General features: G+C 40.8%; 1 protein-coding gene across 1 annotated transcript in view; it reads right to left on the reverse strand.

The window, feature by feature from the left end:
• ARHGAP6 (Rho GTPase activating protein 6) overlaps positions 1–21775 on the reverse strand; it is a 488580-nt gene that overhangs the window by 295466 nt on the left and 171339 nt on the right. The window lies entirely within an intron of this gene.

Here is a 21775-nt window from a genome sequence, read left to right on the forward strand (position 1 = left end):
CCTCCAGTCATAAGCTGGAAAATGTTCTCCCTCAAACCTGACCGGTGGAAACAACTCCAGCTGCTTCTCCTGTGTACAGCGACAGGAGAATGGGTACCCTGTGGTATGGACACGAAGGACGTGTGACCGAGTAACAGTAGACTACGGGTGAATGCAACATCGCGGATAAGCTCACATAGATGACGAGAAGCAGAAGAACCAGACACAGAATAGCACATACTGTAGGAGTCCATTTATAGACAGTACAAAAACGAGGAAAGCTAATCTATGCAGATAGAAGTCAGAACATCTGTAACCCTTGGAGAGGCTAGGTTAGAGACCATGATTATTTCGCTACCTTCAGCAGCGCTGTATTTTGAAATGTGAGGGCATGATGTCCACTTGCAGTATTTGCTCATATATGTGTGTGTGTGTTTATAGATATCACATATTAATTATAAGTATACATAATTTCTACTCTCAATTTATTTATATAGTTATATATAATTATATATATTTCATTTTATACAGTTATATGACTTTAGGTATATATCTAAAATTATGTAATATAATCCTATTTTAAATTATAAATATGTATATTTACCTTATGGCCATAGCCTCTCCATAGAGGGCTGATAGAGTCTCCTAAGCAGTCTCTTGCTTCAAATCTCTTGGCAGACTTCTAGCAACTCTAATCTCCTAGCACACAGCCTGAAATTCTGAGCGAGTGACCTGTTTGCACCCCAGGAATTAAGGTCCAAGGGTGGCAGGAACCAAAGTATGAGGTGTGCATACCAGTTGCACATAGTAAATACAGGCGGGAAGGGAATGGCAGCAAGCAAAAGGCTTCTCCCAAAGTCCTTCTCAGTGGTCATCTGCCATTTGCTCTCAGTGGACGTCAGTTCCCAGAGGCCAGAGCAGTACCACCCACATGTCACAAGAGATGGGAGAGAGAGATGGGCGCATCTCCCCCATGTGATGGGACCCTGTTCCCTAGAGGAGCCAGAGCCTATGTTGTAGAAACAGGAGAAAGCAGCCCCAGAACCAGAATACCTCCTCTGACATGATAAACAGGCCCCAAGTGCAGAAGGGAGCGCGTACCCCACCACGGGTGTGTAGCTCACACGGTAGGTCAATCTGGGCACACAATTGTCTGACTCGCTCAGCGAAGCAAATACTACAAGTGGACATCACACCTTCAAATTTCAAAATACAATGCTGCAGAAGGTTGATAAAGAATGATGAAGCTAAACCAATTTCCAGCTGTGTATTTCACAGATACTTTCAAAATCCCAGCTTATCGAGAGCTTTCATAGTTTATTTCCTCACAGGTACTTTTGTGATTTCATCAGAAATGACTGGCTGATGGATTCCCTCGTGAAAGTGTCCCATTTGGACAAGTTAAATGAGTAAACCTGGTTAAAAAAAATATATTCATCAAGAGCCCCTGGGCATAAGGTACGATTTCCAAGAGCCCAAGCATTCTTGGCTACTTGTAAGTATTACTGGAAGGCACTCAAAACCAACACTCCATTTGCCTGATCTTCAGCAAAGAAAACATCAGCCTGTGTGAGCTAATGTGGATGTTATTTTAGAATTAGCTTTGCTGCCATTTCAGGGTAGCTAATACCATTGTCCTCACCTCAAAGCCTTTGAACTGAGATTTAGGAGGTGAGCAAGCTGCAAAGCCTGTGAGTGTGGTTCTAGAGAAACTCACACATAAGTAGATTTGCCTTGGTCATGCTGAAGACTTTCCCTTAATTCACTAAGTATTTGGATCATGGGGAAGTTGAAATATTGGTAGGAACAGCAAGGGCTGGCTTCATGGGTGTGCAACCTGGGCAGTCACCAGCACTTCATACCGCAAACCTCCCCACAATTAGTTTAAAACTCTGCTGTCGCCATCTCAAAATTCTTAAGTCTTGAGCAAGGGGCTCTGCATTTCCATTTTGCACTGGGCCTCCCAAAGTATGTGACAATTCTGGAAACAGCAGTGCGACTTTACATCTATCCCCTCCCTAGACCTTTTTCTTTCTTGTTGCTCGCACATATGATATTCTCTATTCATACTAGATTAAATTTTTATTTTTTTAGCAACTGAAAGGTCTGGCCCACCAGAAGGAGAAAGAGGTTCAGAGAAGAGTAATAGCAAAAGACAGCATCAGAGACCATGGAAGCTGGGTGCACAGCCTATGGGAACTCTCTGTATAATCTTTGCAACTTTTCTATACATCTGAGTTTATTCCAAAAAGTCAAAGGGTCAGCTCATCATAAACTTACAAATCAAAATTAGTATTTTAATTTTTTTTAAAAGTAGGCTCCCTTCCCAGTATGGAGCCCTATATGAGGCTTGAACTCATGGCCCTGAGATCAAGATCTGAGCTGAGATCAAGAGTTGGACGCTTAACCAACTGAGGCACCCAGGCGCCCCTAAAACTAGTCTTTTTAAAAAGACAATTGTAAAGAATCAAAAACAAAATCAAGCCTCTCACACCTGAAAATGAAAAAGAAACAACATTCTAAAAAAATTACCCAAAGAAAAATTAAAAGTGGGAATTATAAACTTGACAATGCAATGCTGGCCTTAGTTTTAGAACTATTAAAGGAATTAAATAAAATGTTTAGATATAGCAAAACTATGTTTAAATTTCAATAGTTTACTTTTAAACCAGTAATTATGGCAAAAAACTAAAATCTCCTTTGCAACTGCCACAACAAGCAATAAAAAAAAAAACTATTGGATTTGCATGAAATTCTCAGAAAAGGGAAAACTATAGAGATGGAATGCATATAGATCAATGGGGGCCTGGCACGGACAGCAAACACTTTCAACAGGGGAATGGTATGGTGTGCAAATAATGACTTCAATAAAGCTTTAAGTTTTTTTATTTTTTAAATTTTTTAAAGATTTTATTTATTCACGAGAGATAGAGAGAGAGAGAGAGAGAGAGAGGCAGAAACACAGGCAGAGGGGGAAGCAGGCTCCATGCAGGGAGCCTGATGTGGGACTCGATCTCGGGTCTCCAGGATCACGCCCTGGGCTGAAGGCAGGCGCTAAACCACTGAGCCACCCAGGGATCCCCAGTTTTTAAAATTTTTTTAAAAAGGAGCCATTAATAAATTTAGTAAGACATTTGCATTAACAACACATATGTGTGAATGGGCTACAAAATTTCCTTAAAAGATACTAAAGACCTGAAGAAATGAAGAACCGTTCTCTACGTCTGGATGGAAAGATTTAATTTTGCCAAGATATCAGTCTTCCCCCACTTAATACATAAAAATAAATTCTTCTTGCAATCTACAAAAAAGAAAGAGAGAGAGAGAGAGAGAGAGAGAGAGAAGGCAGGCAGACAAGCAAAGAAAGAAAGAGAGACAGAGAGAGAGAGAATGAAAGGAAGTATAAGGAAAAGGAAAATCTTTCTGTCCCCTCAAGGTGGGGCAGGAAAGCATCCTGGAGGGAGGCAAAAGGTTGCAGTGTGACCCCCCAAGACTCAGGGACATGGAGCCCGCCCAAGACTAGGGCTGAGCCAGGTCCACAGTAGCTTAATTCACTCAGAGACCCATGAGTGTCTCTTGTGTGAGCATACTCTAAGAAAGATGCTACAGTTTACGGCAGGAAGAATATTCCCTGTCCTGTGCCCAAGAAGTGTGCACTGAGCAGGAGAGAGAATCTGACCACGGCTTCAGGGGTAAGGTAAAGGGAGAGGACAAAGCTGAGATGGCGATCTCAAGCCAAGCTGGCTGGGAGAAGAACTCTTTCTTTTCTAAACATGGAAAAAGAAAAAGGACGTGAGAGCAAAAGTTTAGGGCAAGGGGCATGTGGCAGCAGGAAGAGCGTCTGAACTGCAGGCTTGCTACTTAACAAGTGTGCTGTTCGATGTCTTTGGAACACTTCCCTCACTCGGTTGGCATGGTAACTGTAAAGCCAACACCTTATGATCCCTCCCTATTTCACTGAGGAAGCGGCTGAAGCCTGGAACAGTTAAGCAGTGTTCCCAGCCTCCAAAAGCTAGCAGATCTGGGGCTTGAAGCCATTGATTCATTCGTTCATTTTTCCATCACTGATTTTTTCTGAGCACCAATCATGGGTTGGGCATTGTTCTAGGGACCAGAAGCCAGAGTAGGAAAAACAAACAAACATACATACACCACAAGTCTCTGCTTCCATGGGGTAGATATGTGAAGAGGAGGTTAAGCACAGAGAGAACATAGAAAGGCAACAAATAAATTAGAGTTTCTCAACTTTGGCACTATTGGCATGTAGGGCCAGATAAAGCTTTGTTTGGGGGCCTGTCTTGTGCTTTGTAGGCCGTTCAGCAGCATCTCCGGCCCCTAGTCACTAGACACACTAGCACCATCTCTCCTCTCAAGCTGTGACAACCCAAAACATCTCTGGATGTTGCCAAATGTGCCCAGGAGGCAATATAGCTCCAGGTGAAGAACCACTGAAACCAGTGAACTTCATAATGTCAGGCAGTAATAAGTGATAAATAAAATAAAATTAAAATAAAATAAAACTGGATGATGGATAGAGATCGATGGAGGGGTAGCACTTCATATTGGAGGATAACAGAAGCTTATTCCAAGGAAAAGAAGCCAAAAAGCAAACACTTATAAGTGGGTACAGAGAGTTGGGGACAGCAGGTGCAAAGGTTATAAGGTGGCAAGAAGGGTGGCATCTAAAAGAACATAAAGAAAGTAGAGTGGCTGAAGTATAATGATATAGGATGGGTAGGCTGGGGCTGGATCATAACAGCGACTTTGGTTTATGTTTTAAAAATCTAGTTGCTCTGTGGAGAGCAGTGTGGGATGGCGGGAGAAGGACCTGAGTGTCTAGGAGAGAGACTGGAAGAGCTGGAATGGGGTTTTAGTGGAGGGAACGAGGAGACATTGGACAAATCTGGCATATGGAGTATAGAGCTGAGAGGCCTGGCTCATAGACGGGGTGTGGACAAGAAGCTCCCTTCCTCTTTGTGTGTCTGCCAAGATGCACCCCACTTTCTATATTCCTGCAAATCCACCCCTGCTTCCACCTGGACCAGACTTGCTACATGTCTCTTTGCTTAGGCTCAATCTCTGGTTCTTCATCCCTCTCTAAACCCTCATCTTCTTAAAGATTTTATTTATGTATCCATGAGAGACACAGAGAGAGAGACAGAGACACAGGCAGAGGGAGAAGCAGGCTCCCCGTGGGGAGCCCAATGCGGGACTCGATCCTAGGAACCAGGATCACGCATGACCTGAGCCAAAGGCAGACGCTCAACCACTGAGCCATCCAGGTGCCCCTCTGTCCTCATCTTCTAGTAGGTCATCCCTGACACCTGCCCAGGTCAGATCCACATCCAGGGACCTCATCTTCCCTCATCTCCCTGCCATTCCGTCACATCCACTTGGCCTCCAAACATTGCCATTATCCTAACTCTCTCAAAAGCTAAAGCTGAACATTCTGTTTCTATAACTATGGAAACACACTGACTATCTCCGTTATGAATTCCACAGAAGGGCCTAGGAGATTTCTCAGGGTCATCTTATGAACGAAAGACATGGTAGATGTTGGGGTCAGAAATGCAAAGAAGAATGACTTTCAGTTTAACAGTACAACATAGCAGCCAAGGGAGGGCATTTCAATGGTGATTTTTCTAGTGCATATGCTTATAATGAGTTGCATTGTGTGCCCCCCCACCCCCTGCCTAAGATATATTCAGGTCCTGACCCCCACTGCTTGTGAATGTGACCTTATTTGGAAATAGGGTCTTCGCAGATGGGATTAGTTAAGATAATCACATTGGATTAGGGTGGGCACTAAACCCAACGACTGGTATTCTTATAAAAAGAGGACAGGACACATACAGACACAGACACACACACAGGGAAGAAGGCCTTGTGACAATGGAGGCAAATATTAGAGAGATGCATCGACAGGCCAAGGAACACCGAGGATTGCTGGGAGCCACTGGACGCTGGGAGAGGCAAGAAAGGATTCTCCCTTAGAGCCTTTAGAGGGAGCGTGGCTCTGCTGACACTTTGGTTTTGGACTTCCGAACTCCACAGCTGAGAATAAATTTCTGTTGTTTTCAACCACTCAGTTTGTGGTCATTTGTTCTGGCAGCCCTAAAAAATCTAATAAAATGCTCATTTGGACAATTTAGGCCAAAATGTGCATTTTATCTACAAATGAATTTTCTGCGGCAAATCTGTAACAGTATTTCAAAGATGAAGGTTAATCAGATCAAGAAGTCCAGCAGAGTTTGACCTTCAGATTTTGGTTGGCACTGTGCACCTGAGCTCTGATTAAACTGCCTTCTTGAAACTTCCTTTAGCTGCACAACTGCTTCACTGGGTCCAGCCTCCTGGAGCCCTGGACTCTCATGCTGGGCTCTTTGTACAGTAAACTCAATGTGTACCCTCAGGGCCCAGAAGCCCTAGTACTGTGGGTGGAAGTGCCTCAGTAAAGGTTGAACAAACCTCTGCACATTCTGATTACTCCTCCCCACAAGCCATAGGCTTGACATAGGCCCACACCTCTCCAGAAAGACTGGAGAACAGTTTTCTAGAAATGTCACCCTTGCACCACCCCTGAGTCAGTCTTGGCAAAAAGCCAGGAGGTGTATCAGGGTTTCATGCCCAAGTCTATCTACAGCCTCACTTACTGGTGCTTCTCTGGCTCTGCATGCCTCCTTCCCTGCATCAGGTGTTTCTTGTTGACATCTACTTCATCTCCATCCAATGGGAATTTAAATGGATATATAAATCTCCCCAAATTATAATGGACTCAAGGCATTGTAGCTCCAGTGATAGAGCTAGGCAGTAGGAGAAATGTTTTAGGCAGTAATACTTCTCTGTCATGCTTTTGTTTCAACTCGTAGGCAGGGGACGAGGCAGGCCCCTTTTCTTAGTCATACAGAAGGATAAAGACCAAAAGGAACAAATGTGAAGCATAAAACCAGCAAAGAGATGTCAATTTTAAGACATTTTATAGCATCATACAAAAGTTCTCATTGTAACACATTCCCTTCCACTTATCATTCACCTCAACACTTCCCCCTCCCTCACACTTTCTATTCTTCTAGAGTCAAAATTTTAAATTTATAGCTTTTCCTGGAATACATGTGCACTGTGAGAACTTGAGAAACACAAAGAAGCACAAAATCCTAGGGCAAAAATATAGGCATTTATGTGTGTGCACACAGATCAAAGGCAATCAACCCATAAACTCAGTTTTATAATTTGTCTTTCACTTAAAAATGTATATGAACATCATCTATGGTACTAAATATTCTATAGCATTATCTTGAATGGTTAAACAGTGTTCCATAACAGTAGTATATGATAATTTAAACAACCCGCCATTGCAGACTATTTCCATTCTTCCTTTCTCCTAATTGAGAAGAAAAAAAAGCTGTGATAGCACATCCTTGAAGCTAAATTTTGGCACACACCCAGGATTATTTCCACAGAATACATTTCTGGATATTCCCAGAAATCAACATCTTTAAAGCTTTTGATTTCTACTGCAGAACTGTCTCCTACCCACACCAAAAGATTGCACACATAAGCACCTCTAGCAGCATATCCCAGTGTTTCTTTTCTTACCCAATCACCATCACATATTATACATCGTTCATCTTTTTCAGATTTACCAGTGAAAAATGGTAACAAGGCATTTGAATATTATGTGAAAGAAACTACACATATACATATATGCATATAACTTTTTAAAAATAATCATAGATATACTTGTAAAAACTAAAACTTAAAAGCTGCTAGAAGAAAACATAAGAGACTATGTTTCTGACTTGGGGGTAGGCAAATATTTCCTAGGACATAAAACTTGATAAATTTGATTTCATCAAATTTAAAAAATTCTTGCTCATCAGGAAAAAACACCACTGGGGAAGTAAAAAAGACAAGCCATAGACTAGGAGAAATATGTACAAAACATTTATCTAGAAGAGGACTTGTATTCAGACATATCTTAAAAGTCCTTCTAATAAATAATGAAAAGAAACAACCTAATAACAAATGGAAGAAAAGGTAAGAACAGGCAAGTCTCGAAATACTCAAATGGTCAATAAACATATAAAAAGGTGTTCAACCAGGAAAGTCACATAAAGCCATAGTGAAATTAACTAAAAGTTTCTAGACAGTACTACATCACGAGAAAAAGAAATAAAGGACATATGCATTCGAAACAAAGAAGACAAACAAAATTTATGTCCAGAAAACATAATCATGTATTAATTATCTAGGAAGAAAATCCAGAAATATACCCCAAAAAGCTACTAGAACTCTAAGTGGATTTTGCAAAGTCTCAGGATGCAAGGTCAATATACAAAAATAATTGGATATCTATTTGCTATCAATGAAGAATTGGAAGATGAAATTAGAAAAACGATATAGTTTAGAATTTAACCAAAGTACATAAAGCACTCAGGAACAAATGTAATAAAATATATGTATAATGAAAAAACTGAAAATAAAAAAAAAACATTACTTAGAAAAGAAATAAGACATAAATATATTGATCTATAAATTCAGTGTAGTCCAAATGAAAATTCTAGCATCACTTCTTGCAGAAATTGACAAACTTATTCTAAAAGTGTATAGAAATGCAAAGAATAAAAAAAAGAAATGCAAAGGATACAAATTAGCCAATACATTTTGAAATAGAAGAACAAGATTAGAAGGCCTATATTACCTTATTTAAAGATTTAGTTTAAAGCTACAGTAATCAAGACAGAGTGCTATTGCATAAAGAAAGACATATAGAACAATGGATCAAAATAGAAAATCCTCACACACATAATATAATCCTTTGATTTTCAACAAAAGTATCAAAAGGTAATTCAATGGGTAAAAAGAGAATTCAAAAGATGTTGCTAGAACAATGTTTTTTTTTAAAAAGCTGAAACTAGCCCCCTTCATGCCATATGCATACACACTCGCACACACATGCAATGGAATCATAGTCCTAAATGTAAATGTTTAAACTATAAAACATTTTGAAGAAAATCTACGATCTTTTGGTAGACAGATTTCTTAGGATATAAAAAGCCACAGAAAAAATATTAAAAATTGGACTCCATCAAAATTAAAAACCTCTGCTCTTTGAAAGGTATTATTAAGAAATGAAAAGGCAAGACACAGACTAGGAGAAAATGTCCACAGCACTTATATTTGTCAAACAACTTGTTCCCGGAATATATCAAGAGTTCTTACAACTCAAAAATAAGATGACTAACTATCCAATTTTAAAATTTTTAAATTATTGGTAAGCACACAATAAGATATTTTTCATCATTAGTCATCAGGGAAATGCACATTAAACCATAATGAGGTACTGCTATAAACCTACTAGAATTGAAACATATTGTACCATTGGGGTATGAAAAACAAATGTTGACAAGAATGTAGAACAATTGGAACTCTCATACCTTGCCAATGGGAGTATAAAAATGTAACAATCTTTTAGAGAACTATATGGTAGTTTCTTATAAAATTAAACACACGAATACGAATGGCCATCTTCTCAATATTTACCCAAGAGAAATTAAAAATACCCCCCCAAAGAACCGTACACAATATTTATAGTAGGTATACTCATAATAGCCCCAACCTGAAAACAACTCAAATGTTCATCAACTAATGAATAAATAAAACATATCGGGATATGTACATACAATGGAATAATGAATCAACAATAATAAAAAATAGTGATATACACAAGAACATGCATGAATCTCAAAAATATGTTGAGCAAAAGAAGCCAGGCCAAAAAAAAAAAGTACACATACCGTATGATTCCAATTTTGAAACAAAATCAGACTAATCAATAGGGTCAGAAGGTAAATCAGCAGTTGCCTGGTACAAAGGGAGAAGCCCTGACTGAGAAAGACCATGAAAGGGCTCTTTGTGGTAATGGAAATATGTGGTATCTTGATTGTTGGGGTGATTACGTGTGTGTGTGCGCGCGCGCGTGCGCATGTGTGTGTATGTCACATCTCATCAACCTATACAGTTAAAAATGGTATATTTTCTTGAAAGCTAATCATACTTCAGAAAAGTAATTTTAAGACAAATACAGAATGAGATACAATTACATGCCCACTAGTATGATTTACAATACAAAGGCTGGCATGACCGAGTGTCGACAAAAAATATGAAGCAATTGGAACTCTTGTGCCTTGATAGAAAACTTTTTTGGCAGTTAAAGTGAAACAGCTTACGACCCAGCAATTCCACTACGAGCTCTATACTCAGAAGCAATTAATGCATACGTCCACAAAAAGATTTGCGCAAGAATGTTCATAGGAGCTGTATTTGCAAGAGCCGAATATTGGGAACTACCCAAATATCTATCAACAAGAGATAAACAAATTGTAATGTGTTCGTACGATGGAAAAGCACTTGGCAATTAAGGAACAAACTAATGCTGCTCACAACAACCTGGACACATGTCAAAAGCATGCGTTAAATGAAAAGCACACAAAAGCACACACAGTATGACTCCATTTATATGGGCTGCAAAAAGAGGCAGCACCAATCTATATGGACAGAAATCACAATGGTGGTTGCCTCTGGGCACGGGAAGAGCGCATGAGGAAATTTACTGGGATGACTGTTTAATATCTTAATCTGGACAATGAGTGTATGTTTCTCAAAATTCATCAAGCTGAACACTTGAAAATTGGTGCATTTTACTGCATATAAATTATACATTGACAAAGCATGAAAAAAAAACCCCAAAATAAAATTTAAAGCCAAAAAGATTTGGGTGGGGGGGAGTAGAGAGTCCTTCGGAGCTTGTGTTCATTTGTACTTATTTTCGCATTTTCTTAGAGATTCCAAAGAGGCCACGTTTCAAGAATATTCTTCACAAACAACAAAATTCCTCTGAGAGCAAAGTGACACGGAGCTCTAGTCCTCTGAGGGCCCAAAGAAACAAAAACAGCAGCCCGCTGAGATGTGGAAGCCCGAAATCTTTGAACTCACAGAAGAAGGAATTCTAAATTGAGAAGCCAAACATTTTCTGTTTCCTGGCAGAAACACTCACACATGCAAAAAAAAAAAAAAAAAAAAGCTTCAGGCAGGCAATGAGGCTACTGACACAGCAATCTGGTCATCACAGAGGTCTTACAATGCATTCAGAATCAACTCCTTGCCCACTGTAAACAAATGCTGCTTTCTCCCAGAGTTACTCATAACAACCCGTGCGCTCTGCGGTCACGGTTAATCTGGCTCACAGAGTCCCGAGCTGGAAGGCCCTGTGTGTCAGAAGTCTTCTCATATGCCTTTGGACAAACAGTGCTTGCCACACAAGAAGCAATGTGTCACCCGTGGCATTTCACTGTTGCTGTCATGAAATAGGAAGCTGCATGACCGCACGATCGGCAAGGGCCACCACCGCCCCCAAGCAAGGGCAACCTCACAGTCCATCTCATTGCACTGCACCTCCAGAGATTCAGCTAAATTCATACTGGAGACACCTAGTCACACACTCATTTCTGCACGGCAGCATCCTTCCGATCAATAGGTCCAGGTGTAAATTCAGTTGCTAAGGAAGCACCTGCAGATGTGTAATTCTGATTATAGGATGGCACTCTGTGGCAGATGTAGTCTATACATTCTCAGGTTTAGAGAAACCCTATTAGGGGCCAGCTCCATGGGTGCGCAACCAGCGCACAGGGCTCCATACTAAGAAGGGCTCTGAACTTGGTCAAATGCAGCTCAGCCATTACCATCTCGAGATTCGTGACAATCTTTTCAAAAGGAATCTCATGTTGTTCTTTGCGCTGAGCCCTGTGCAATTCAACACCAAGGGGATCATAGACATAAACGTAAGAGCTAAAACTATAAAACTCTTAGAAGAAAACATATGAGCAAATTTTCATAACCTTGGGTTCAGCAAAGCCTTCTTAGATATAACACTGAAAGCATAAGCAATGAAAGAAAAAATAAATTGGACTTCAACAAAATTAAAAACTTCTGTGTTTCAAAGGACACCGTCAAGAAAGTGAAAAATAAAACCCAAGTAATAGGATAAAAACATCTGTAAATCATATATCTGATAAAGAACTTGTGTTCAGAATATAAAGAATTCTTGTAATGCTCTAATAAAGACAACCCAATTTACAAATGTGCAAAAAAGGATCTAACAGACATCTGTCCACAGAAGATGTACAAATGGTCAAAAACATATGAAAAGATTCTCAACATCATTTAGCCAACAAGGAAATGCAAGTCAAAACCCCCATGAGATATCACATCACCCCTACTAAGAGGGCTATAATCAAAAAGATAGATAATAAATAACAAGTGTTGGAGGAAAGTAGGAAAATTGGAACCCTTATACAGTGCTAATGAGAAGATAAATGGTACGGTCACTTTGAAAAGTAGTCTGATAGTTCCTCACAAAATATTAAGCATTAAGTTACCCCAAGATTCAGGAATTCTACTCCCAGGGATCTATCCCAGAGAAATGAAAACATATATCCACACGAAAGTCTGTACATGAATATTCACAGTAGCATGATTCATAACAGCCCCAAAGTGAAAACCACACAAATGGCCCTCAACTGATGAATGTAGAGGTAAATTGTGGCATACAGAATAAAATATCATCCAGCGGTAAAAAGAATGAAGTACTGATACGTGCTATAGCAGGGGTGAGCCTTGAAGACATTATGCCAAATGAAAGAATCCAGAAACAGGAAATGCCTGGGTGGCTCAGTGATTGAGCGTCTGCCTTTGGTTTAGGTCGTGATCCCCAGGTCCTGGGATTGAGTCCCTCCTTGGGTTCCCCGCAGAGAGCCTGCTTCTCCCTCTGCCTGTGTCTCTGCCTCTCTCATAGATAAATAAAGAAAATCTTTGGGGGGAGAAAAAGAATCCAGAAACTAAAAAAACACATACTGTATGATTCCATTTATATGATATACCCAGAATAGGCAAGTCCGCAGAGACAGACAATAGATTAAAGGTTGCCCGAGTCTGGAGGTGAAAGCAGGAAAAATGGGCAGTAATGAGTAAGGAGTGTGGGGTTTCTTTCTGATGTGATAAAAATATTCCAATTGATTGTGGTGATGGTTGTACCACTCTAAGAATATACTAAAACCCATTTAATTATGCAAGTTCAATGGGTGAGTTTTTGTGTGTGTGAGTTATGTCTCAATAAAGCTGATTTTTTGAAAAAAATAATGTCAAGGAATTATTAAAGTTTTAGCATGATAGCTGCTTTTTCCCCCCTCCCAATTATTCTTTTTTTTTTAGTCAAATGAAGCAGGACACTCAAAAGGAAATCAGCAATACATACACTATAACCCAAGCCCAACCTCCCCTGGGCCATTACATAAACAGAAATGTGAATTATCTGAGTGTCTTGGATAGCAATGGAGTCCCATGATGCTGCCTCCTACATCTTTGCCCCCAGCTGTAGTTCCCTGAGGCACTGAACGCTCACCACAGTCCTTTCTAACACAGGGTAAGCACATTTTCAAAAGAGGATAAGCAATATTTTTTTTCTTATTTTTTCATTGGCTTTATTCAAACAACTCAAGATTCAGCTGCTGTTTTAGGCCATGACAGTATTAGCCACCAAACTCTTTTAGAAAAATCATCCAAAGAATGAACAACATCTCAAAGGTTAACTGCATCTGGTCTTTAAAAATACAAACTACTAGGACGTCCCCTGGAGTGTTATTATTTACAGAGGATTTTTTTCCCTCTGTTTCTAATATTTTCATGGCTGTGCTGACTGGAGGCTTTCAGAGCAGGGGCCATGGTGGAATGCTAGAGAATTCCTCCCCCAGGATCCTCTACGGCTGTATTACTCAATTATTCCATTCCCATGAGCTTCTCTTAGGGACAGTGATCATTTTGTTCTCACACCCATGCACATCCACACACAACTGCATCAGACCTTGAAAAGCCAAGTCCCTATGAAGAGGTTGGAGAAAGACACAAAAGCTGAAGAAAGGAAGGGTCCGAGGACTATGGGAATAACAGCAATGCTTAAAGCACTGTGATGGGAACAGTCCAAGTGGTGTTTGTGGTGCTGTGGCGATCAGAATAGAAACTGATTGGCCAACAAAGCAGGGATTACACAGTGGACGCAGAAGCTGAGTGCACCTGCCATTCGTAATGGTGGGCATTTCCACGGTGGAATCCCTGGAGGACCAACGCATTCCAAGTACTGTTGACAGATAAGATACAAGATGCCTAGCTAAATTTGAATTTCAGATAAAGAACACATACTTTGGTAGTCTAAGTATTTCTCAGATATTACACAGGATGTATTTATTTATATTTAAAACTATTTGTTTTCTTTTTTTTTACTTGTTGTTTTCTGAAATTCAAATTTGTTTGATAAATCTGGCAACCCCTATTTCCAAAGGAAGAAAGTCTCAGCTAGGGTAATGCCAAATAAGGGTTGAGAGGGCAGAGGAGATTCTGAATAGGCCACAGTATTCTTCCCCTAGCACAGGAAAAACAAGACACACGTACCAAATTAACTCACTAAGTAATAAAGAATAAAAGAACTGTTGCACTAGATCTGACAAATGCCCACAAAGGTCACAGAGCTCCTGGAGGACATTTTCCCCAAGTTTAGCAAATGAAAAGCTGAAAGCCAGAGCTCCAGGAGGCCGTTGTTCTAAGCCAGAGGTTCTCAACTGGGGACAATTTTGACAAGATCTGGAGAACATCTATCACAATGGGGGAGCGGGTGGGAGTGGAACTGGCATCAAGTGGGTGGAGGCTGGCAATGCTGCCAAATCTTCTGCAATTCACAGGACAGCGCCCCACATGAAGAGTGGCCTGGCCCCAAATATCAATAGTGCTTGAGGCTGAGAAATCCTACTCTCAGCTAAAGAGAGTCAGAGGAACCTAAATTAGGCAGAGAGGAACCACACTATAAGTCATCACTGACAGCTGCGGTACCCCAGCAGCAGCTGGGTTGCAAGATGAGAGTCGGGCTGACTCCACAGAGTTCCTCTACAACCAAAATTCCTGTTCACACACCATACCCCTCCTGAAGGTGCCCTCATGAGCTGAGGCAATGCGCAGAGGGCTGACGAGGGGGTATCCAAGAAGTTCACCTCTGAGCACTCATCTTTCTGTTGGAGCTACCGCCTCACACCCATTTTGTCCTAGTTTGCTTAGCAACCACCAAGTAATGTCCAACCACTCCCTGGCTCTGAGGTGTAGCCTTGATGCAGGTCTGGATTCTCACGGACCCTGTAAGAGATGTGTTCTCTGGGCTCTGCTCCAATCCCTTTCCCAGTATTTCCTCAGTAGCTCTGGAAAGCTCTTACTCCAAACAGCCAGTTTTGTATCTCCTGGTTGGGGGACCACACTCAGGTTTCCAGAACCACTTTTGCCTGTACATGTGGAGCTCATGAAGCACCTAGAAATTTACATTCCCTTCCCCACAAGGTAGCGAGGGTGAGCCTAATGGGGACAGCAGTGCTGAGTGGGACCTACACTGACCCCAGTGTTCCCCCATAGGGTCCAACTTAAGTCCTCTCTGAAGAGGACTTTGTGAAACCTTGAGTCCTTGTGGAGCCTACTTCCCTTCTTCATCTAACTTCCCTTACCATTTTTTTTCCTGAGTACTTCCTATCAATCAATCCCTTTCATATTAATCCTAGTCTCAGAGTCTGCAACTCAGGAATGCAACCAAACGCGAAACTCACCCACTGTCCTCAACAGATCTGAGGGATAAACATGTGACCCAAATGGGCTGTGGCAACCATTTGCCACAACTTATTTTTTTAAAATTAATTTTTATTGGTGTTCAACTTACCAACATACAGAATAACACCCAGTGCTCATCCCGTCAAGTGTCCCCCTCAGTGCCCGTCACCCATTCACCCCCACCCCCCGCCCTCCTCCCCTTCCACCACCCCTAGTTCGTTTCCCAGAGTTAGAAGTCTTTATGTTCTGTGTCCCTTTCTGATATTTCCCACACATTTCTTCTCCCTTCCCTTATATTCCCTTTCACTATTATTCATATTCCCCAAATGAATGAGAACATACACTGTTTGTCCTTCTCCGACTGACTTACTTCACTCAGCATAATACCCTCCAGGTCCATCCACGCTGAAGCAAATGGTGGGTATTTGTCGTTTCTAATGGCTGAGGAATATTCCATTGTATACATAAACCACATCTTCTTTATCCATTCATCTTTCGATGGGCACCGAGGCTCCTTCCACAGTTTGGCTATTGTGGACATGGCTGCTAGAAACATCGGGGTGCAGGTGTCCCGGCGTTTCATTGCATCTGAATCTTCGGGGTAAATCCCTAACAGTGCAATTGCTGGGTCGTAGGGCAGGTCTATTTTTAATTCTTTGAGGAACCTCCACACAGTTTTCCAGAGTGGCTGCACCAGTTCACATTCCCACCAACAGTGTAAGAGGGTTCCCTTTTCTCCGCATCCTCTCCAACATTTGTTGTTTCCTGCCTTGTTAATTTTCCCCATTCTCACTGGTGTGAGGTGGGATCTCATTGTGGTTTTGATTTGTATTTCCCTGATGGCAAGTGATGCAGAGCATTTTCTCATGTGCGTGTTGGCCATGTCTATGTCTTCCTCTGTGAGATTTCTCTTCACGTCCTTTGCCCATTTCATGATTGGATTGTTTGTTTCTTTGGTGTTGAGTTTAATAAGTTCTTTATAGATCTTGGAAACTAGCCCTTTATCTGATATGTTATTTGCAAATATCTTCTCCCATTCTGTAGGTTGTCTTTGAGTTTTGTTGACTGTATCCTTTGCTGTGCAAAAGCTTCTTATCTTGATGAAGTCCCAATAGTTCATTTTTGCTTTTGTTTCTTTTGCTTTCGTGGATGTATCTTGCAAGAAGTTACTGTGGCCAAGTTCAAAAAGGGTGTTGCCTGTGTTCTCCTCTAGGATTTTGATGGAATCTTGTCTCACATTTAGATCTTTCATCCATTTTGAGTTTATCTTTGTGTATGGTGCAAGAGAGTGGTCTAGTTTCATTCTTCTGCATGTGGATGTCCAATTTTCCCAGCACCATTTATTGAAGAGACTGTCTTTCTTCCAGTGGATCGTCTTTCCTCCTTTATCGAATATTAGTTGACCATAAAGTTCAGGGTCCACTTCTGGGTTCTCTATTCTGTTCCATTGGTCTATGTGTCTGTTTTTGTGCCAGTACCACACTGTCTTGATGACCACAGCTTTGTAGTACAACCTGAAATCTCATTTGCCACAACTTATCAACAACCATCTGCGCGTATGTCCCCTCCTGCCCTGCCAGTAGAACCTGTGACGTATTCAGGTGGCAAGCCAAGAACCCTTATCTCAAAGAAAGCTCTCTTCCCTTAGCCTCAGAGTCTGAATCATGATTGCTCCAGCTACTCACAGTAACTCCAACGTTCTGTGCCAGTGACTGGTTTCAGAGTGGACATGTGACCCACTTCTGGCCAACAGAATATAAAGATAAAAATAAAATTCTTATCATTAATAACTTATTCTTCATTTGTTTCAGAGGTAGAATTTAGTGGTTCATCAGCTGCATGGCACCGTTTTATAGAGTAGAAATTTCTTACTCTCCAAAAATAAGAGTATTGTGGAAAGAAAAACTCCTTTTTTTTTTCTTTACTATCCTTCCTGTCTCCCTATGACACTGAGGTGAAGACGTGACGCTTGAAACACCAACAACCATCTGCAACTATGAGCATATACTCAAGAGATTCATCACGCTGCCCAATTCCTGATTTCACTGAGTCACCAAATCAACTTGAGAGCCCCTTGCCTTCAGACTTCTAGATTTGTGAAGTGATCAAATATTTTCTTTTCACTTAAGCCACTGCTGATTACTCTTTTGCTTACCAATGAAAATGTCCTGAGATAAAACCTAATCACAGCTCTCCCATGAGATTGGTTAAGAAATTGAATGCTTTCACAGAGTTCCACTTTCTTTGGGACCATGAGCTATAAAGATAGATGTTTCTGTTGGCCACTGATCATTTTCCATGGCTATAGGGAGAAACTATAGTAGGAGAAAGCAGACCAATCAGGGAAGGAAACAGGGCTGAAAGACTACAACTATAATAAAGTTAATTATTGTAGTGACACTAGCTTCAACTTCCTTATCTGTAAAGGGGAAATAATGATTCCTACCATGCAGGACTGCTATGAGAATGATTTGAACTAACATTTGTGAAGTGCCTGGTTCCGCCTCCCCTAAATCTAAAACCCTTGGATAATGAGGTATTCCAGCATTATCTGCAAAGAAGCTTAATATTGTCATTTGATAGTTTTTGGGTTGCATCCTAGAAGTCGGTGTGCCTGAGCTCAAAAACTGGCTTCCCTTGAAAAAGACTTAGGCATCTGATCCAACTTTGTCTTGGTTTGTACAGCAGCTGTGCTCAGAGATGGCAAAAGAGGTGGGGAGGAGGGAGGAAGGGAAGGAGAAAAAGGTGAAAGGGAGAAAAAGAACAACAAGGAGGAGTAGGAGTTGGGGGTGTATACTTGTTTGGAATTCCAGAAAACTTCATGGATATTTCATTCAAGGATCTCTGGGGCTCCACTCCATTAAAAAAAGTTATAATTTAGAACTGCTTCCTATCATATAAACCCTCTTCAGCATTTAATTTCCAATAGTATGTTTAGCACTCAAAAAGAAAAAGAACTATTTTTTTTTAAATTTTTTTTTTATTTTATGATAGTCACAGACAGAGAGAGGCAGAGACACAGGCAGAGGGAGAAGCAGGCTCCATGCACCGGGAGCCCGATATGGGATTCGATCCCGGGTCTCCAGGATCGCGCCCTGGGCCAAAGGCAGGCGCCAAACCGCTGCGCCACCCAGGGATCCCGAAAAAGAACTATTAAATAGGGGCTTCTATTATTTTTATTCTACATTTGAGAAAACAGAAGCTCAGAAAGATTATATAAATTGCCCAAAGTCACCCAGCAAATTAGGTGAACAAGGATTCAGCCCAGTGGTGCCCTCATCTATAGTCCTGCTCTTAGACATTTTTACACTAAATACCGCTGAAGGCCAGATACTAAAAAAGAAAAGAAATATATCACATCATTCAGAGTGGTATGAGCTAGCCAGTGTAATTACCTCAATTCTATACACTTGAGATCCTTAACATAAACAAAATAAAACAAAATGAGATGCAGCATCTCCCTGTCTGAAAGGTCGCAGCCTATGGTGGAGAAAGAACATAAATACATAATTTCAATGCATGGTAATTGTTCTAATAAATTCACTGGAGAGCCACTGGAAGTTTCACAGAGAAACTGCTCTTCATTCCAGGATGAGTGAGGATTTATCAGAGAAGGGAAGGGGAGGGAAGAACTAGCCTTCCAAAACAGCACAAGGTGTTTTGAAAGAGGTGAGCAGCTGAATGCATTAGAAGTAAAATTGTACAAAATGCCATTTAACTTCTAAATATATTCTGATTGGGATCCCTGGGTGGCGCAGCGGTTTGGAGCCTGCCTTTGGCCCAGGGCGCGATCCTGGAGATCCGGGATCGAATCCCACATCAGGCTCCCAGTGCATGGAGCCTGCTTCTCCCTCTGCCTGTGTCTCTGCCTCTCTCTCTCTCTCTCTCTCTCTCTCTCTCTCTCTCTGACTATCATAAATAAATAAATAAAAAATAAAAAAAATAAATATATTCTGACTATGTAGTCTTAGTCTTCCTCCTCGGCCCCTGGGGCAGTTCTTAGCTGTGAAATAAACATTACTTTTAAAGGTCCACATACCATTTCTCTCTTCCACATACATAAGTAAAATAAACTTTTATAGAATTTTTATGTGATTTTAAAAGAAATCAGTTATAATAAATGCTAAATGAAAATAAAATTTTATAAACTCCAATGCCCACTCACACTATTCATGTTCCTTCTGATGAACTGGTGTGGGGGCAATGAGCCAGCTGCTGCATCTCCCCAGTTTGTAGGTTTAAGAGGAAGGGATTTTCCCATAAGAATTTAGCTAGCTGGTGAAAGGATGAGAATACCACCTCCTGACCCCTAGGTGTATCTGGTTGGTGCCTTATTGCCCCTTCTCTCCAACTCATTATTCATACCAATCACAGAAGTGGTGCTCCTATCTTTCTGTTTATGTGTAGATGTAGCTTTACTGAGCAGATGTCTTATTTGATACCATTTTGATTCAGAGATAGAAGTAGCAATTGATTTTTATCTCTGTACATGGAAATCACCTTTAGACATACTATTAAGTTTGCAGAGGGGATAGGAGCAGAAGTCTTGGGAGGCAGGAAATGTGAGCCCAAGAAAAACACACAAGCCACCTCCTAATAAGGAAAGATGATGTTTTGGCTGTACCTTTGCAAGGATAAAAAGGCTGGGTTACAGGTGTCTGGGTGGTTCAGTGGTTGAGCATTTGCCTTTGGCTTAGGTCATGATCCCAGGGTCCTGGGATCGAGTGCCACATCAGACTCCCTGTGGGAAGCCTGCTTATCCCTCTGCCTATATCTCTGCCTCTCTCTCTCTCTCTGTGTGTGTGTGTGTGTGTGTGTCTGTCATGAATGAATGAATGAATAAATAAATAAATAAATAAATAAATAAATAAATAAAATCTTTTTTTTTTTAAAGGCTGGGTTATAGTGACCTGAAAATGAACTTGTCCAGACATTATGTTAGGTCAAGTAGGAAACCTAAAGTAATCACTGGGTTACCATGTGTGAATTCTACATCAAAAGTCACATGAGTTCAAGAAGTGAAAAAAAATTTAAGGATGTTATTTATTTTGGGGGGATGACCAAACTTTAGGGCCCCATAGATTCATTGTTCTTACATTCATTCACTCATGTATTCATTCAATGGACAATTTCTGAGTGTCCATTACAGAGAAGAAACTGTTCTAAGTCTTGGTAAAATACCAGTGATGAGCCAGGTTAAAAGCAGGAAACAATGAAAGAATAAATCAATTATAATTTCACGTCATGAGAAATGCATAAATAGCTTCCTTCTCTCCTTCTTTCTTTCAAAATAATCCAATCCAAGAGCCATGAGGTGGACTGTGCAGGGTAGCGATGAATCTGCATAGGACTGGGAAGGGGTGGCAACCCAGCAGAACGAGTAGGGTATGCAAGACATTGCTCAAGGTGGCCTGCTGCTGGAAGTTAGAGCTCAAGTGGCATGAGGAAGGCATCCACACAGATGGTCGATGTTACTGGCTTGGTATGGGCTTGTGGCACCTGGAAAGGGTGAATAGGGTGTCCATGTGCCACACATAGGAAATGACAGTGGCAGCAGCTTGGTGTGGGGGTTGGGAGCCTGATACAGTAAGAGTCAGGCCAGCATGGGATGTGAGAGGCCAAGAAAAATGAGAAAGACATTTATGTACAGGGTAAGAGTTGGTGGTGACGATGGAAGATTAGACACACACACACACACACACACACACACACAAAGGAAGATTGGACATATGGTGGGGATTGATTGATCTATTATGGTTATATTGATGGTGGGAGGACCAAATTTCTCACAATCAGAGAAGTGAAGGGAAAAAACTAGAACTATCCATATGGTATTGGATTGGAATTGGAAATACAGATGTAAAGCCATAATTTTCAATATAAAAAATTGATGTATACATTTCCAAGAAATTTTCTGAAAAAGAAATAAAGAAATTGACTCCATTTATAATAGCATGAAAAATAATAAAATACTTAGGAATAAATGTAACCAGGGAGGAGAAAGATCTCTACTCTGAAAACTACCAGGCATTGATGAAAGAAATTGAAAGATACTTAAATAAATGAAAAGGTACCCTATGTTTATGAATTGGAAGAACTAATA

The sequence above is a fragment of the Nyctereutes procyonoides genome, unplaced genomic scaffold, assembly GCF_905146905.1.
Source record: "Nyctereutes procyonoides isolate TBG_1078 unplaced genomic scaffold, NYPRO_anot_genome, whole genome shotgun sequence".
Classification (NCBI taxonomy): domain Eukaryota; kingdom Metazoa; phylum Chordata; class Mammalia; order Carnivora; family Canidae; genus Nyctereutes; species Nyctereutes procyonoides.